A 17682-nucleotide genomic window follows, 5' to 3' on the forward strand; every position below is an offset into this window, starting at 1 on the left:
CTGGTGGCTATAGGCGTTAGGGCTATAGCCGCTAGCAGTGATCAATGTGTTCTGCCAGCAGGGAAGGCTCCTTGCCTACAGAACACAATAGCACTGTGGGATGGATTCCCCCATTAAAACTAACTATATTGATAGGGAAATTGAGTGATTTTCTTTCCTGTCACCCGTGGTTGTATGGATTGCCTAAAACTTCATGCACACGGCTGTACAGAGCATAGAGACTTTGGAATCACTATCGGGACTCACAGCTGGTGCATACAGATGCCCATTGAGATGAATAAAAAGATGTGGCTGTACACAGTTACAGTTAGGTCCATATATATTTGGACACAGGCACAAGTTTAGTTTTTTCAGGTATTTACCAATGCATATTCAAGCTATAGTTACAGTGGGGATCGAAAGTTTGGGCACCCCAGCTAAAAATTTGTATTAATGTGCATAAAGAAGCCAAGGAAAGATGGAAAAATCTCCAAAAGGCATCAAATTACAGATTAGACATTCTTATAATATTTAAACAAAAGTTAGATTTTATTTCCATCATTTACACTTTCAAAATAACCGAAAACAAAAAAATGGCGTCTGCAAAGGTTTGGGCACCCTGCAGAGTTAATATCTTGTACTGCCCCCTTTGGCAAGTATCACAGCTTGTAAACACTTTTTGTAGCCAGCCAAGAGTCTTTCAATTCTTCTTTGAGGTATCTTTGCCCATTCTTCCTTACAAAAGTCTTCCAGTTCTTTGAGATTTCTGGGCTGTCTGTCACGCACTGCTCTTTTAAGATCTATCCATAGATTTTCAATTATGTTGAGGTCAGGAGATTGTGAAGGCCATGGCAAAACCTTCAGTTTATGCCTCTTGATGTAATCCCCCGTGGATTTCGAGGTGTGTTTAGCATCATTATCCATTTGTAGAAGCCATCCTGTCTTTAACTTCAGCTTTTTCACAGATGACATCAAGTTACCATCCAAAATTTGCTGAAATTTTATTGAATCCATTTTTCCTTCTACTCGTGAGATGTTCCCTGTGCCACTGGCTGCAACACAACCCCAAAGCATGATTGATCCAACCCCATGCTTAACAGTTGGACAGAGGTTCTTTTCATTAAATTCTGTGCCCCTTCTTCTCCAAACGTACCTTTGCTCATTCCGGCCAAAAAGTAAAATTTTAACCTCATCGGTCCACAGAACTTGTTTCCAAAATGCATCAGGCTTGTCTATATGTTCATTTGCAAAGTTCAAACGATAATTTTTATGGTGAGGACGTAGAAGAGGTTTTCTTCTGATGACTCTTCCATGAAGACCATATTTGTACAAGTATCTCTTTATAGTGGAATAGCGTACCACAACTCCAGTGTCTGCCAGATCTTTCTGGAGGGATCGTGCAGTCAAACGTGGGTTTTGAATTGTTTTTCTCACAATCCTGCGAGCTGTTCTGTCTGATATTTTTCTTGGTCTTCCAGATCTTGCTTTAACTTCCACTGTTCCTGATGACTGCCATTTCTTAATTACATTCCGAACAGAGGATATTGACATCTGAAAACGCTTTGCTATCTTCTTATAGCCTTCTCCAGCTTTGTGAGCGTCAACTATTTTCAGTTTCAGTTTTCTAGACAACTGCTTAGAAGAACCCATGGTGCTGATTGTTGGGGCAAGGTCAGATGAGTCTGGGCATTTAAAACCTTTGAGCTTGACATCACCTGGTCTTCCCAGACGATGATTGAGAACAATCCATGACACTGGCAGGTCTCAGCTTGGCAAAGGGGGCAGTGCATGCTATAAATTCTGCAGGGTGCCCAAACTTTTGCAGACGCCATTTTTTTGTTTTCTGTTATTTTGAAAGTGTAAATGATGGAAATAAAATCTAACTTTTGTTGACATATTATAAGAATGTCTAATCTGTAATGTGATGCCTTTTGGAGATTTTTCCATCTTTCCTTGGCTTCTTTATGCACATTAATACAAATTTTTAGCTGGGGTGCCCAAACTTTCGATCCCCACTGTATATAATGGATATAAACAGAAAGTGCACACTCTCAGGTTTAATTTGAGGGTATGTACATCCAAATTGGAGGAAGGGTTTAGGAATTACAACTCTTAAGAGTAGCATTCTCCCTTTTTCAAGGGACCAAAAGTAATTGGACAATTGAACCAAAAGCTCCTTCATGGCCAAGTGTGGGCTACTCCTTTGTTATTTTTTCATCAATTAAGCAGGTAAAAGGTCTGGAGTTGATGCTAAGTGTAGTATTTGTATTTGGAATCTATTGCTGTGAATCTACATCATGCGCTCCAAGGAGCTGTCCATGCAAGTGAAACAGGCAATTGTAAGGCTGTGAGCTAAGCGACATAAAAAGGCATGGACATCCATGGGAGACAACAGTGGATGATCGCAGGATCCTCTCTATGATAAAGAAAAACCCATTCACAACATCCAGACAAGTGAAGGACACTCTCCAGGAAGTGGGCGTATCATTGTCAAAGTCTACAATCAAGAGAAGACTTCACGAGAGCAAATACAGAGGGTTCATCACAAGGTGCAAACTACTCATAAGCCTGCAGAATAGAAAAGCCAGACTAGACTTTGCCAAAAATCATCTAAAAAAGCCAGACCACTTCTGCAAAAACATTCTTTGGACAGATGAAACTAAGATTAATCTGTACCAGAATGACAGGGAAAAAAAAGTGTGGAGAAAGCTTGGGACAACTCATGATCCAAAGCACACAACATCATCTGTAAAACATGGTGTAGACAGTGTGATGGCATGGTCATGCATGGCTTCCAGTGGCACTGGGTCATTGGTATTTATTGATGATGTGACAGAAGACAAAAGCAGCTAGATGAATTCTGCCCAGATTCAGCCAAATACAGCAAAGTTGATTGGACGGCGCTTCACAGTACAGATGGACAATGATCCAAAACACACTGCAAATGCAACCCAGGAGCTTTTGAAGGAAAAGAAGTGGAATATTCTGCAATGGCTGAGTCAATCACCTGATCTCAACCCAATTGAGCATGCATTTCACTTGCTGAAGGCAAAACTAAAGGCAGAAAGACCCACAAACAAAGAACAACTGAAGACAGCTGCAGTTGGAGCCTGGCAAACCATCATAAAGGAGAAAACCCAGTCTTTGGTAATGTCCATGGGTTCAAGACTTCAGACAGTCATTGCAGTAAAGGATTCTCAACAAAATATTAAAATTGAACATTTTATTTATGATTATATTCATTTGTCTAATTACATTTGAGCCCCTGAAAATGGAGGAACTGTATAAAAATGGTTGCAGTTCCTAAAGTTTGTACTTCATATCTATGTTCAACCCCTTGAATTAAAGCTGAAAGTCTGCACTGCAAATTCATTTTTATTATTTCATTTTAATTTATTCTGGTGGCATACAGAGCCAAAAGTATGAAGATTCTTCCTGTGTCCAAATATATATGGACCTAACTGTGTGCACCAGGTGTTGTGTGAAACTCCCACACACACGTATGTTCCAAGCACAGATGGTGTGCATTTGAAGCATATGTCCATGCGGTTGCTTTACATAGCCCATGGCACATAAGTGTGTGCAGCCATCTTCTAATTCATTCAATGGGAAGCTGTATGCAGCAACTGAGGGTCCTGGGAGAGTGATTACACAGGCTCTGTGTGCTGTACAGCAATTCTTTGACCATGTACATGAAGCCTAAAAATATGCCACTGTTACATTTCTAGTCCAAATCATATTACTACCTTTTAGTAAGAAAATATGTACTGCTATCTATTTGTACATTGTCATCTATATTTGTGCCATCTGTTACAGGGAGGTTCTTCTTTCTCTGATTTTTTTCTTAATAAAAATATACACCAAACATACATGTGTATGTGACAGTCAATCAATAAACATGCCAATTGACTGACAGGATGTTAAACTGGCCATACACAAAGTAAATCTTGGAGGAATTCTGATGAACCTCTTGAAATTCAACCACTCTGACATTCTTCCATCTCAAAAATTGAAGGAGCTAGTCAGAAAATTGTCAGCCAATTCAGTGTTCTGACAGGTACCAGCTGTAAGAATATATTAGCTGACAAAAGAAATACTCCAATTTAAGCTGGTTAGCAGACTGAATGAGAAATCTAAAGTTGGCCATAATAGATCAAAATTCAACCTGTTCAGTAGAAACAGGCCGAATGTTGCTCCATCTATGTCTGTTCCTGTTCATGAGAAGTAAATCTATCTAATTGACTTCTCATGAACAGTCCTTCTGGAAAATTTCCAGCCAATCAGCATTTGCAGCCAATTGGCTGTAGCTCCGATTAGTGTATTTTGATGGCAGAGGAATCCTGTTGTCACAATACAATGATACAGAGGGGATGATTCCTGTATCCACATCAAATGTGTGTATGAAGGAATCTGGTCAGGTTTTTTTTTTTGTACAAACCACTGGATGTATGAAAAAACTGACCCTTGCATAGCCAGCATAAGTATCTAGATCTCTAGATAAGATATTACCTTTATCAAACTCATTATAATTCCTTAAGCAGCCCATATTTTAAAAGGGGCTATATGAGGGTGGAGGAATCAAGCAAACCCCAGAATAAAGCTGCTTTGGATAGAATGTACTAGGAGGGTCCAGTAGGAAATCATCAGTAGAGATGAGAAAAATTGAGAGTTTTCGTTTCCCTGAAAGTTTAGTGAAAAGTGGGAGATTTTGGCTAAATGTTTGCCATTTTGAAATCAATATGGTAGAAAATATAAAGGTGGTTTTGGTAGTATTTAAGGGTGCAGTGGGCATTAAATGGCTGCTGAGGATTACAGAAGCTCCTTTAAATTATCTTGGACCTGTTTTTGTACCTGAAGACAACACCATATTGGCCTGTTTACGTTGGCTTTCATTTGAGTCAATTTATGTCCACAGAAAAAAAAGAAAAGGTTTTGTATACATAAACAGATGTAGTGCCTGGTTCACACTTATGCATGTTGCAATCTGCTGTGAGAAAAACAGTCCTTGATCCTATCCAAAAACACAGTGGCTGAAAATGCATAGATGTGAAAGTGTCTCATAGGAAACCATGTTAAATGGACTGTAGTGAGTTTCTGTAAAATGCAAAAAGCACTAAAAATGCATAGGTGTGAACCAGACCTAAATGGATGTTATCTGTTTTAATATTTTTGTCACATATGACTATTTTCTTCAACAACTAAAAAAAACCAGACATGTAAAAAACAAATGCAAACATGGATGTAAACTGAACTGAACTGAAGAGGGATAGCAAACTGATGTAAAGTGATATCAGCTGAAACAGTATGTATTGTTTTTTCTTAGCACAAAACTTGATGCTCATGTAAAAGGACCTTAAAGCTGCATTCACACAGTAGCGTGTAAACTTATGCAAAATTCCATGATTTTGAGCGTATTTACAAAACTGCAAAAAACACATGCTGCACCTATGGTGCCATTCATTGTTAATCGGTACGATTAATATGGTACATAAATGCAACAAACAAGATGAGGATAAAAACACACCAAGCTCAAAAACGTACTTAAGCTTCTTAAGTTGCTTATCCTCCTCAGATGACTTCTAATACATTTAGAAAAGCTAAATGGGGGAGTGATAGTGTGAATGAGGCCTCATTTTCCGCTAGCCTCTCACTAGCTCAGCAGCATTTTCATGGCTCGTGAATATAAAATGTTTACAATAGCCAGACGTATGCATTTAATTGGCTTATGGTTTTAATAGTTTTTTATTTTTACCTTGATTGCCATATTGATTCAAACACTTATGTATGCTCAGCATTTCTTCTTTGATGTGTAAAAAACATAAATTCACTTTGATTGACCCCTTTGATCTGAAATGTTACTGATTGTTTTGTATTTGTTGAAGTCAAAAAAGAAGGTCTTTTCTCAACATTACAATACAATCAAGCTGTGAATGAAAGATGTATGAGTATAGAAAATTCTATAGTGAAGTCACTTTAAGATCACATTTAGGAAAGATAAAGTTATGGATCAAGTAGTCACATAGGAGGTGGGCTATCTGGATACAATTGTGTTACCCAGATATTGCCAGCTTGTTATTGAAAGTAAAAACGATTTTTAGATTTTAGAATATGGAAGATGCTAGCACTGTAGCTGGCCAGCTAAGACCAGTCCTAGGTTGCTAATATGGTTCACATATATGTGTATACCAAACCTGCCAATAACCTCAGTACAGTATATATGTGCATATGTTAAAGCCAAAAGCAGAATCATTGCTGTGATTTATGTCTTTGATTGTTATATGACATTTTTATATTAATTGTGTTAGCAGAGGCAGAAAAGGAAAATATGCCTTTAAGAGTTAGTATAAGGTGAGCCAATCACAGACAGCCTCACACTGTACAGAGCCTTAACCAATCCCAGCCAGTTTCACATTTGTGCCTGTGTAAAACTCCCTGCTAGGATTTTCTAGAGACACATGCTCACCAGACAGAAGAGGAAACAGACAAAGTTCCAATCAGAAAAGCTTTATGGAAACAGAGAAGGCCAAATAGGTATTTAATGCACTTGTGTGTTCCTCTGTTGTTTAGTAATGCAGGTAGATCTGTATGTAAAAACTGTTGTATGTGTGTTTACTTGTAGTTCCACCGAATTTACGAACTTACAGACTTATCGAATATAACGAATTTATAAATCCAAGTGAATTTATCAATCTATCGAAATATACAGAACAAATTTATCGAATCTATTGAACCTATCAAGATAAGCTATCGAATCAAACCACTGTAATATGAAAGAAATAAGCTACTGTATGATAAATGAAACAAGCCATTGTAAGCAGTGTTATATGAAGAAGATTGAAGTTATTAAAGAAGTTAACTAAAGTATTCGGTGTGCTCTTTAAACCTACTGCATCCATAGAGCGGCATTGGAGGAATTACAGAGTAAAGTCAGTCTAATCAACAAAGAAACAGCAATTGCATAATTTTTCTAATGCCACAGCGCACAAGGCACAAGGCACAAGGGTGCTGCGCCTGCCACAAGCACCTCTCAGGCTATAGCAGTAGCAAACATATTGCACTACGCCTTCCTCATCTGGTCCTCCCTGTAGCTGATGTGAAATAAATTCATAAATATAAGTATAATATTATTATTATTATTATAGTGTATTTATAAAGCGCCAATAGTTCACTCAGCGCTGTACATTACAAAGGGGGACAGAACATGTGACAGAACAATACCAATACAATGCAAAACATGAGAGGATTGAGGGCCCTGCTCTTTCGAGCTTATAAAAGTATAACTGGGGGGGGGGAGTCCTCACTTCTCTTGTAATAAAATACCAAAGTTAATTTCTAAATAAAGAGATTAGCTAAAAATATTTTACAAATACCTAGCTAGCAGCTACGCACCTCCCCAACAAACAAATTATTTAGTCAATTCAGGGAACTCATCTAAAACATTCAGCCACTGCAGAGTTTTCTTATTAGAAAACCTAGAAAGCTTTGACAAATGAGTGTTCTAGAAAAAAATGTTTATCTGTACAATTAATAAAAAAGCATACCTAACCTAACTAAATGTAATTTACCATTTAGGAAACATTTAAAATGTTTCAAGAAAGGTAGCATGGATGCTGTAGCAGTACAGGGATTCTGACATGTGTGAAGTGTAATTATATAAGACCTGGCACTCATATACATCTGCCACATTGTTTTAAGAAAGTCACCAATAGATTTGCAGGTCTCTGAAATAGAGAGATACTTGCATTGCTATGCACAATGCTTAGACAAACTTAGAACTTTTTTTCTGGATACTAACTTGGTCAGTTCCTCTACATTGCCAAATATACAGTAATAGAACAAACCAGTTACCATTGGTTGACCATTAGTGATGAGCTGAACTGCCATGGGTTTGACTCAAGCAGGGTCTGGAAAACTTCAAAGAAATCGATGGGACCCAAATCATACCCAATTATACCCAAGGTATAATTGCCCGTTTTCTGGGCTAATAGGCATGAAATGTGAGGGGTGAGGTGAGGGGCACTTCCTTACGGAACACATACCCATGAAAAAAACATTTTTTACATTCCATGCAAACAGGAGCAGTGATTTTTTTAGGACCTATATATAAATAGGAAAACTTTATTTTAAATTGACAACAAATTACATCTCCTCCCTTGCTTCTTTTTCTTAAAAGAAAAAGCATCACACAAACCCCAAAGGTCCCTCACAATACATAGCAGACCCCTAAGCATCTGTTGCGTATTGTGGGGGACCTTTGGAGTTGTAAGTGTGCTGTCTTTTTTTTTCTTTTTAAAAAGAAGCCACAATTAAGTTTTATTTGCCAGCAATTTAAACTGTGTCAGTGTTTTTCATTGTAAATGTCATTTTGGCTGTAACAAATCCTGTGTAGAGTCTTCCCTAAAATGCATACCAAACTCTCAGTCTGATATGGATTTTAAGGGGGTACATCACACATAAAAAAATGCATGAGGTTCCCTAGGAAATCCATACTAGATCCTTTGGGTCTGACACAGCTTTGAAGGGGGACTCCACACAAAATAATCCATACCAGACACATAATCTGAGCATGCAGCCAGGCTGGGCAGGAAAGAAAAGGGGGCAAGTGTGCAGCTCCCCTCCAGAACCATACTAAGCCACATGCCCTCAACATGGGGGGGGGGGGGTACCTTGCCAGAATGAATGTTATTCACAATATTTTAAATGAGACATAGCATGTACAACAGTTTTGCGATGCGCTTCCCCTTCTCTTGGACAATGAAATGCGTTGGGCAAATCTTAGCAGTCACATCATCATGCACGCCCACTCTGCAGAGTTACCATTGGCTGGACCTCATTTTGCATCTAAAACACTCTCTTTGAGCACATATATTTTAATGTTACATTTATCAGTTAACGTTACATTTGTTTTCTTGATACAATACATTAAAATATGTTTTTTAAAAACATGACAAAAAGCATTGAAACATCAATCTTTGATTTGCAAGATAAAGCATTTGATGAATGTTCCCCTTTGTGCTTTTAAATGTTTGTATACTTCACCTTGGGAAAATCTTACTGAGTCTGTTTATGTGATGTATTGTATGCAGCAAAATGTGTGGGAACTGACTGGGTGTAATTATTATCATCTCTTTTCTTCATGGTAACATACAAAGAGCTTGCTATGTGGTAGCAAACACTTCAAATGTTTTGAGAAAGGTAGCTTGGATACTGTAGCAGAACAGTGTAGGGGTGCTGACACGTGTGGAATGTCATAGCATAAGACTTGACATACATCTACAACATTGTTTTTGCAGAGTCAATCATAGGTTTGCAGGTCTCTCAACTAGAGAGATACTCACATGTGCAATGTTTCCAAAAATATAGAACTTGAGTTGCTCTTCTGGAAACTAACTGGGTCAGTTCCCCTACATGCTCAAGGCTAATGGAAAGAACCATTTACCATTGGCTGCACAGAACAATATGGTGTTGCATCTGAAACACATTTTTTGAGCACACATTATATTTTGTGTCAATGTTACATTTGCTTTCTTGAAACAATACATTAAACATGTTTTAAAAAACATGACAAATCCATCAAAAAGCATTTAAAAATCCATCTTTGATATGCAAGATGAAACATCTGATGAATGTTCCCACTTATGCTTTTACGTCTTTATATACTTCACTTTGGGAATATTTTACACAGTCTGTTTATTTAATATATTGTAGGCAGCAAAATGTGTGGGAACTGGCTGAGTGTAATTATTATCCTCTCTACTCTACATGGTAGCATACATAGTAAAGACAATATGTTTCTATTTTGTGATGGCTCAATGCTTACATTTTTAACTACATTGACATACCAAAGCTTAATATGACACACAGGATTTAATCACATTTTGAGTTGCCTGATCAGCTATGTTTTGCATCTCTAAAAGTGTCCTCCTTACCTGATCAAAATTATCCTGAATAATGTATGTGTGTGATGTATTAAAATGACTTTGTGTTCAAATACAACTATTTAGATATTTTTATAAGTGAATTGTAGTTCTTCCTGAACGTATTGCGTGCAAGTGATTTTCCTCTTGGAAAACTGATGGAAATACTATGTTTATCCAAATGTACAAGGTATGCTGAGGAATTGAAATTGTAACTAAGTTGTTAATTATTTTGTTCTAAACGTTAAATATATTTAGAGAGAGAGATATCTGTTATAAAAAATGACTGTGTGGATCTGACTGCACACCAGGTTAAAATACAGATTGCTTTCCATTGTCCCATACCAGGCCTCTTGGCTCACCAGCAGAAGTTGGCTTCCTATTTGTTTTTGTCAGACACTAGAATAATTGCTCAGGCATGGAAGAGCCCGTTTGTCCCTCTTCAGGGGGTGCGGGACCGTATGACCACTATGATGCTCAATAAACAGATGTTGAGTATCTGTAATGACTCCCAATGGAAATTCTTGAAAATATGGGAGCCGTGGTTGCAATATGCCTTTCCCACACTCCCCCTGGAGCGTAGGAAGTGGATAGCTGCCTTTGGCTTGAGTTACTGCTGGTGTTTTACCAATGTTTTTGTCATTTATGTGCCATTGATAGCCCTTGTGTGGGCGCACCTTTTGCTCTGTTGGTGTTAGACCACTGTCTTCTTTATTTTTTTATGTGCAATTGATGGCCTCTACGTGGGCGTGTTTTGTTGTTCCTGTCTTCTTAAACTGTTTATAAATTAATAAAAACATTGAAATACAAAATATACAGTATCCGTCCTATACACTCATCTCTATGGTTTGCCTATTATATATTGCATGACTCCTGATCTTCACTCTTTGGAGTTAATGTATCAATTATGTCACACTGGTTTTAAACAAATTTCACCCTACATTCACATAGTTTCAATTCAACTGGAAAAATGCTTCTGTCATGAGTGTGTAGCACTACCCCCGTAGGAGCCACTGAGTGATACTTGCCCTTTGAAACTGCCCTGACCTCCAAACACCTTGACCCTTCTGACACTACCGTTATGAATTGTACATGCGTTTTTCAGCAACCTTACCACAAGTATTACCCAGCTTCAATGAGAAAGACAACAGAACCAACAATATTGTATTGAATGCTTCAAGTAGATAAAAATGACATTAAAAAACAATTAGTGAGCAACAATTCACAGCAGAACAGTCTTAAGCCCAGTACACTCATTCAGTCTTTTTTCATTTAAGCCAGCGTGATGAACAAAAGAAAAAAGAAACACTGAGAGATTGCTGTACTAAACAAGTGATGTTAGTGCAACCATAAGTGCCTTTGTGTTCTGACAGGGGGACACCCCCCATCCCCGCCAAAACACACTAATCAGCACGCATTGGCTGCGAGCGCTGATCAGATGCTGGCTTTCCAGTATGTCCCTTTGACAAAAGCCAGTCCTTAGACTGGTTTCTGTCAGAAGGACAGCTGTAAACACTGTCCGAATGTTGGCCGTTTGCTGCTGAATCGGCTGATATTTGGACCATGTGTACCCAGCTTTAGGCAATGAACTGGTTAATGCAGATATTGATAACCTACTGGAGTGGAAGCAGTGTAGACTGTAACAGAATTTTAAAAAAATGCAACATGATCTGTACCAACAGGGGTCTGTAAAAGAAGATACTGAGATCTGGCTTTTTATATACAGTATATATATACTTAAGTAAGGTAGCATCAATATCTGCGCTGGTTCAAAATATAAGAGCCGCCAGAACTATATTCTGATACAAAGAATATAACATTAATACATAAAAAAAGTGCTGCGCTTAACAGTGTGAGTAGTAACTCCAATTGTATAAATAAACATAAGCCTATATAGTAATCAAATTCAGGTGCAATAAAGACATAGTGAACAGTCTTTTGATGTGAAAAAAATCTTCAATTACAGGAAATAATCTTGTGTATTCAAGTGCAGCTTTGTTCACAGTATATGCTGTATATATATAAACAGTATGTGTCTATATATATATATATATATATATATATATATATATACAGCTGCAGCCAATGGTTGGGGCCCTTTAACACTTTAACAATATGAAGCGTGAGCTATGATGGTCAGGTTAGTTCTGCTTGCAGAAATAAAAGGAGGGAATTCTCTTAAAGCAGTCATGAGCTCTTATTGTAACTTTTTTCTTTTTTACAAAAAAAACATTTACTTTATACAATATTATGCCATATAGCCAATATGTTGATTTAAAAATAATGTACATCTGTTATTACTTCTACCCCGACCTCCCTAAAAAAATAACCCTCCCTCTCTACACGTCACTTCAAATGAATATAACTTCTAGAGGAAAGTCCTCTTCCCATTATCAAATATCATATTTATAATTTTCTTAACTCTGCAAACAAATCAGTTCTCCCTATTGTATCCCAAAAAGAGATTCCTTATTGCATGAGTAGAGTAATTCTTTTTATTTCCTCAGTGATCTTTGCAAATTTTCCAGTGTCAACATGCATTGGTTAACATGATTACAACACTGTGACTAATATATATTTATATATATATATATATACACACACACACTGCTCAAAAAAATAAAAGAAACACTTTGAAAACACATCAAATCTCAGTGGAGAAAAATATTATGCTGGGTATCTATACTGATATGGACTGGGCAATGTGTTAGGACCGTCTTTAATTCAAAGACACCCCAAAAATCAAATTGAAAATATGATGCAGCAGGCTAGTCTATTTTGCTGAACTTTCATTGCAGTAACTCAAAATTTAACTCAGTAGTTTGTATGGCGCCCGTGTGCTTGTTTGCATGCCTGACAACATTGGGGCATGCTTCTAAGGAGATGACAGATGGTGTTCTGGAGTATTTCTGTCCAGATCTGGACCAGGGCATCACTGAGCTCCTGGACAGTCTGAGGTGTAACCTGGCGTTGTCGGATGGACTGAAACATGATATCCCAGAGGTGTTCTATTGGATTTAGGTCAGGTGAGCGTGGGGCCCATTCAATTGTATCAATCCCTTTATCTTTCAGGAACTGCCTGCATACTCTCGCCACATGAGGCTGGGCACTTTTTTGCACCAGAAGGAACCCATGTCCCACTGTTCCAGCGTAGGGTCTGACAATGGGTCCAGGGATTTCATCCCGATACCTAATGGCAGTCAGGGTGCCTTTGCCTAGCCTGTAGACATCTGTGCGTCCCTCCATGGATATGCCTCCCCAGACCATCATTGACCCACCACCAAAACGGTCATGCTGAACAATGTTACAGGCAGCATAAGGTTCTCCACGGCTTCTATAGACCCTCTCCCCTCTGTTCCATGTGCTTACGGTGAACCTGCTCTCATCTGTGAAAAGCACAGGGTGCTGTGGCAGACCTGCCAATTCTAGTATTCAATGGCAAATGCCAATCAAGCTCTATGGTGCTGGGAAGTGAGCGCAGGGCCCACTAGAGGATGCTGGGCCCTCAGGCCACCCTCATGAAGTCTGTTTCTGATTGGTCAGAGACATTCACACCAGTGGCCTGTTAGAGGTAATTTTGTAGGGCTCTGGCAGTGCTCATCCTGCTCCTCCTTGCACAAAGGAGCAGATACCGGTCCTGCTGATGGGTTAAGGACCTTCTACGGCCCTGTCTAGCTCTCCTAGAGCCTTCTGGCAATGGAACGTATTGATGTGCCATACTGGAGGAGTTACACTGCCTATGCAATCTCTGTAGGGTCCAGGTATTGCCTCATGCTACCAGTAGTGACACTGACTCTAGCCAAATGCAAAACTAGTGAAAAACAGTCAGAAAAGATGAATAGGGGAAAAAATTTAACTGGCCTCCACCTGTAAAAGCATTCCTGCTTAGGGGGTTGCCTCATTGTTGCCCATCTAGTGCAGCTGTTGTTAATTTTATTAACACCAAAGCAGCTGAAACTGATTAACAATCCGCTCTGCTACTTAACTGACCAGATCAATATCCCAGGAGTTTTATTGACTTGATGCTATACTCTGATTAAAAAGTGTTCCTTTAATTTTTTTTAGCAGTGTACACACACATACGCGCGCACGCACGCACACACACACACACTATATTGCCAAAAGTATTGGACACCCTTCCATAGCATTGGATTCAGGTGTTCCAATCACCTCCATGGCCACAGGTATAAAATCAAGCACCTAGGCATGCAGACTGCTTCTACAAGCAGTTGTGAAAGAATGGGTCATTCTCAGGAGCTCAGTGAATTCAAGCGTACTGTGATAGGTTGCCACCTGTGCAATAAGTCCATCCGTGAAATTTCCTTGGTACTAAATATTCCACGGTCAACTGTTAGTGGTATTATAACAAAGTGGAAACAACTAGGAAGAACAGCAACTCAGCCACGAAGTGGTAGGTTATGTAAAATGACAGAATGGGGTCAGTGCATGGTGAAGCGCACAGTGGACAGAAGTCGCCAACTGTCTGCAGAGGTCTAAAGACCTCCAAACTTCATGTGGCCTTCATATTAACACAACAACAGTGTGAGCTTCATGGAATCGGTTACCATGGACAAGAAACTGCATCCAAACCTTACATCATCAAGTGCAATGCAAAACGTCGGATGCAGTGGTGTAAAGCATGCCGTCACTGGACTTTAGAGTGTTCTGTGGAGTGATGAATCACTGTCTCTGTCTGGCAATCCGCTGGACATGTCTGAGTTTGGAGGTTGCCAGGAGAACGGTATTTGCTTGACTGCATTGTGTCATGTGTAAAGGAAGGAGGGATTATGATGTGGTGTTGTTTTTTAGGGGTTGGGCTTGGCCCCTTAGTTCCAGTGAAGGGAACTCTTAAGGTGTCAGCTGTGGGAACAGTTTGGGGATGGGCTCTTCCAACATGACTGCGCACCAGTGCACAAAGCAAGGTCCATGAAGACATGGATGAGCGAGTTTGGGGTGGAGGAACTTGACTGGCCTGCACAGAGTCCTGACATCAGCCCGAAAGAACACCTTTGGGATAATTTAGCAGAGCAGAGACTGCGAGCCAGGCCTTCTCATCCGACATCAGTGCCTGACCTCACAAATGTGCTTCTGGAGGAATGGTGAAACATTCCCATAGACACAACTAGTGATCACATGATCAAGATTCACTCTTATTGAATCCTGATGACAGCTATTAGCTGTACAAAATGTCAGCTGCTAGCTGTCATAGAGTGGATGTAGATTAAAGTACCCACAGTACATTCATCAAGTAGGGTGTGACACAGGGTGAGTGGTGGCGTGCAGTGCTTTGTATTCTTTCCATGCCTTTCTGTTAGTGCCATTAGTGCCATATTATATGTGAGTGCCATTTTATAAATTTTTTCTCTATTTTAAATAAATATACTACAGCATGGTAACAATCTTTTTCTTTTGAGTGTACATATTGTTATATCCCGTCAATGGTAAGAGAGAGAGCTGGAAAAGACCTTGATGATGTCCACCTTCCCCTATTATTGGGTTGCATCACAGGATATGATTATACTAATAGATTTCTGTTAAGTCATGCAATCTTACCACACACAGTGAAATAGATGATCAATTGGATACATCACTGGTTATGGGCACATTAATGGAATGAGAGCACTACAATATTGAGAAAGTTAATTAAAGCATTGTATTGATCATTTGAAAAAATGGATGTTAATTGAAACTTTGAATTGATGAAACCATTTGTTGAATATAATTCTTTGCACAACACTGTGATTTATGTATTTTGTTAGTTGGATTAGCACCTTTATTTCACTGAGTTTGGTATAGCTAATAGTAGTTAGTCACATTCAGTTTGAATTGTTCTGTAATGTAGAATATCTTTTGCAGCTTTTCCAAGCCATTTTTTCAGCTCAGATAAGTACCAGGAACATACCCCAGCATTTATAGCCACACAGGTAACTCAGTCACATATATCCTGTCACCATGGAATGTGTCAAGGCAGATGTTGACTGTCCAAGAATAGGATAGGAAGTATGAACGTTTGAGAAAACACGCTTTTTAATTATACAATCCAGTTCCTTGGTACCATAAATTTTGCAGTGCATGGTAATCATTCAAGTTACATGGATAAGAATGTGGATAGCATTCAGGGGCGGACTGACAACTCATGGGGCCCCTGGGCAATAGGGGATCATGGGGCCCCTGTGTCCTTACCCAAACTCAAAAAAGCCTATGAAAAAGGTACCAGGGGCATTTCATGGGGCCCCCTACTGACCCCGGGCCCTTGGGCAGTGCCCGGGTTTTCAAATGGTCAGTCCGCCCCTGATAGCATTTTATGTGACTGACAGATGGCCCTTTTCACGCCTCTTGCTAACCATTTGTCCTCTCTGTCCAAAATGTGCACCTCATTGTCCTTGAAATAATGTCCCTTTTCCTTAAAGGATAAGTTCACCTTTGGGAACATGTTACATGTTCCTATATCCACAGCCATGGCCCGCCGCCCTCCTCCCTTCTGACAGATAGTACAGGGAGAAGTTCCCCCGTATTATCTGTCAAACTTGAAAATAGTGTGGCCGTGCAAGGCCCCGCCCACATGGCTGCATCATTCATTCACGGACTTCTGTGAATTAATTAACTGCAAGTTCCAACAGCCTTAGCAGCTGTTGGCTTGTAGTTTTCAATGAACTACCACTGCGCTGTGGAGCACCGTGGTATTTCATTGAAGCTTCCTGTCAGTATATCTGCTTGCTGGTACAATACATACAGCAAGCACATATTCTGACAGATCTGCAGGAGACCTGCATGGCATCAGCAATCTACTGATCGCTGGTGAAATGCTTTCCAGGCTTCTGTAGACAAAAATAATAAATGCACATTTTTTTAACTGCAAAAAATGTGTATTTATTACTTTTGTCTAAAAGGTGAACTTATTCTTTAAGGTGTAAGCAGACTGCTCCTGACCTGCAGATTTGTACTACTTATGTTGGACCTTCCATCTGTTGAGAGGTTGTTCAGTCTCCCCAATGTACAGGTTTTTGCATTTCCCACTACATTGCACTGCATACAGCATTACTTCCCTTTTATTTAGGTGTAGTGTTACAAGCTTTTGTCTCAGTGTATTGCTGGGTTTGATAGAAACGGGTGTAATGAATACTGAGTTTATTTCTGACAGTCCAACCACCTAAGGGATGATTATGTTTGGTTAGCCTTAGTTTGATTATACAGAATCATAAAAAAGTGACGGCAGAAAAAATACAGTGATCCATTGAGTCTGCCGTTTTTTTTTTGGTGGGGGGGTTATACATATATATTTTTTTGTGTTTGTTAACTTTTTTTGTCTGAATATAAATCTATGCTTGTCCCAAGCATGTTTGAAGCTATTTACTTTTGACTGGCCCACTACCCCTGCTGGAAGTTTATTCCAAGCATCAACTACTCTTTCAGTAAATTAATACTTTCTAAGATTGGTGTTGAACTTTCCTCTAATTTGTATAGTTCTTAAACCTGTTCTTGCCTGACTTCCTTTGACATATGGCCATCTATGTTTCCTTAAATTACCAGTTGGTTTTCTATTATAATCATGTTGTATGCATGCATGATCTATGCTTTCTCTCAGTCCTTCACTAGGTATGTCCAAGTACCCTAATTCAGAAATAGCAATCTCTTGTTGGTTCTGAGAGTGTTCTTCTGTATGTGAATTTTTTTCACTCTTATATAGTTGAGACATTCAGTGCAGGTGCAATTAAACCCAAAGACTGATTTTTTTCATACATGGCTATAATCAGATCTGTGATAATTCTGGCATATTGAGGCTGCT

This window comes from Staurois parvus, unplaced genomic scaffold (genome assembly GCF_062004578.1).
Source record: "Staurois parvus isolate SC_StPar_1 unplaced genomic scaffold, SC_StPar_1.0 ptg000011l, whole genome shotgun sequence".
Classification (NCBI taxonomy): domain Eukaryota; kingdom Metazoa; phylum Chordata; class Amphibia; order Anura; family Ranidae; genus Staurois; species Staurois parvus.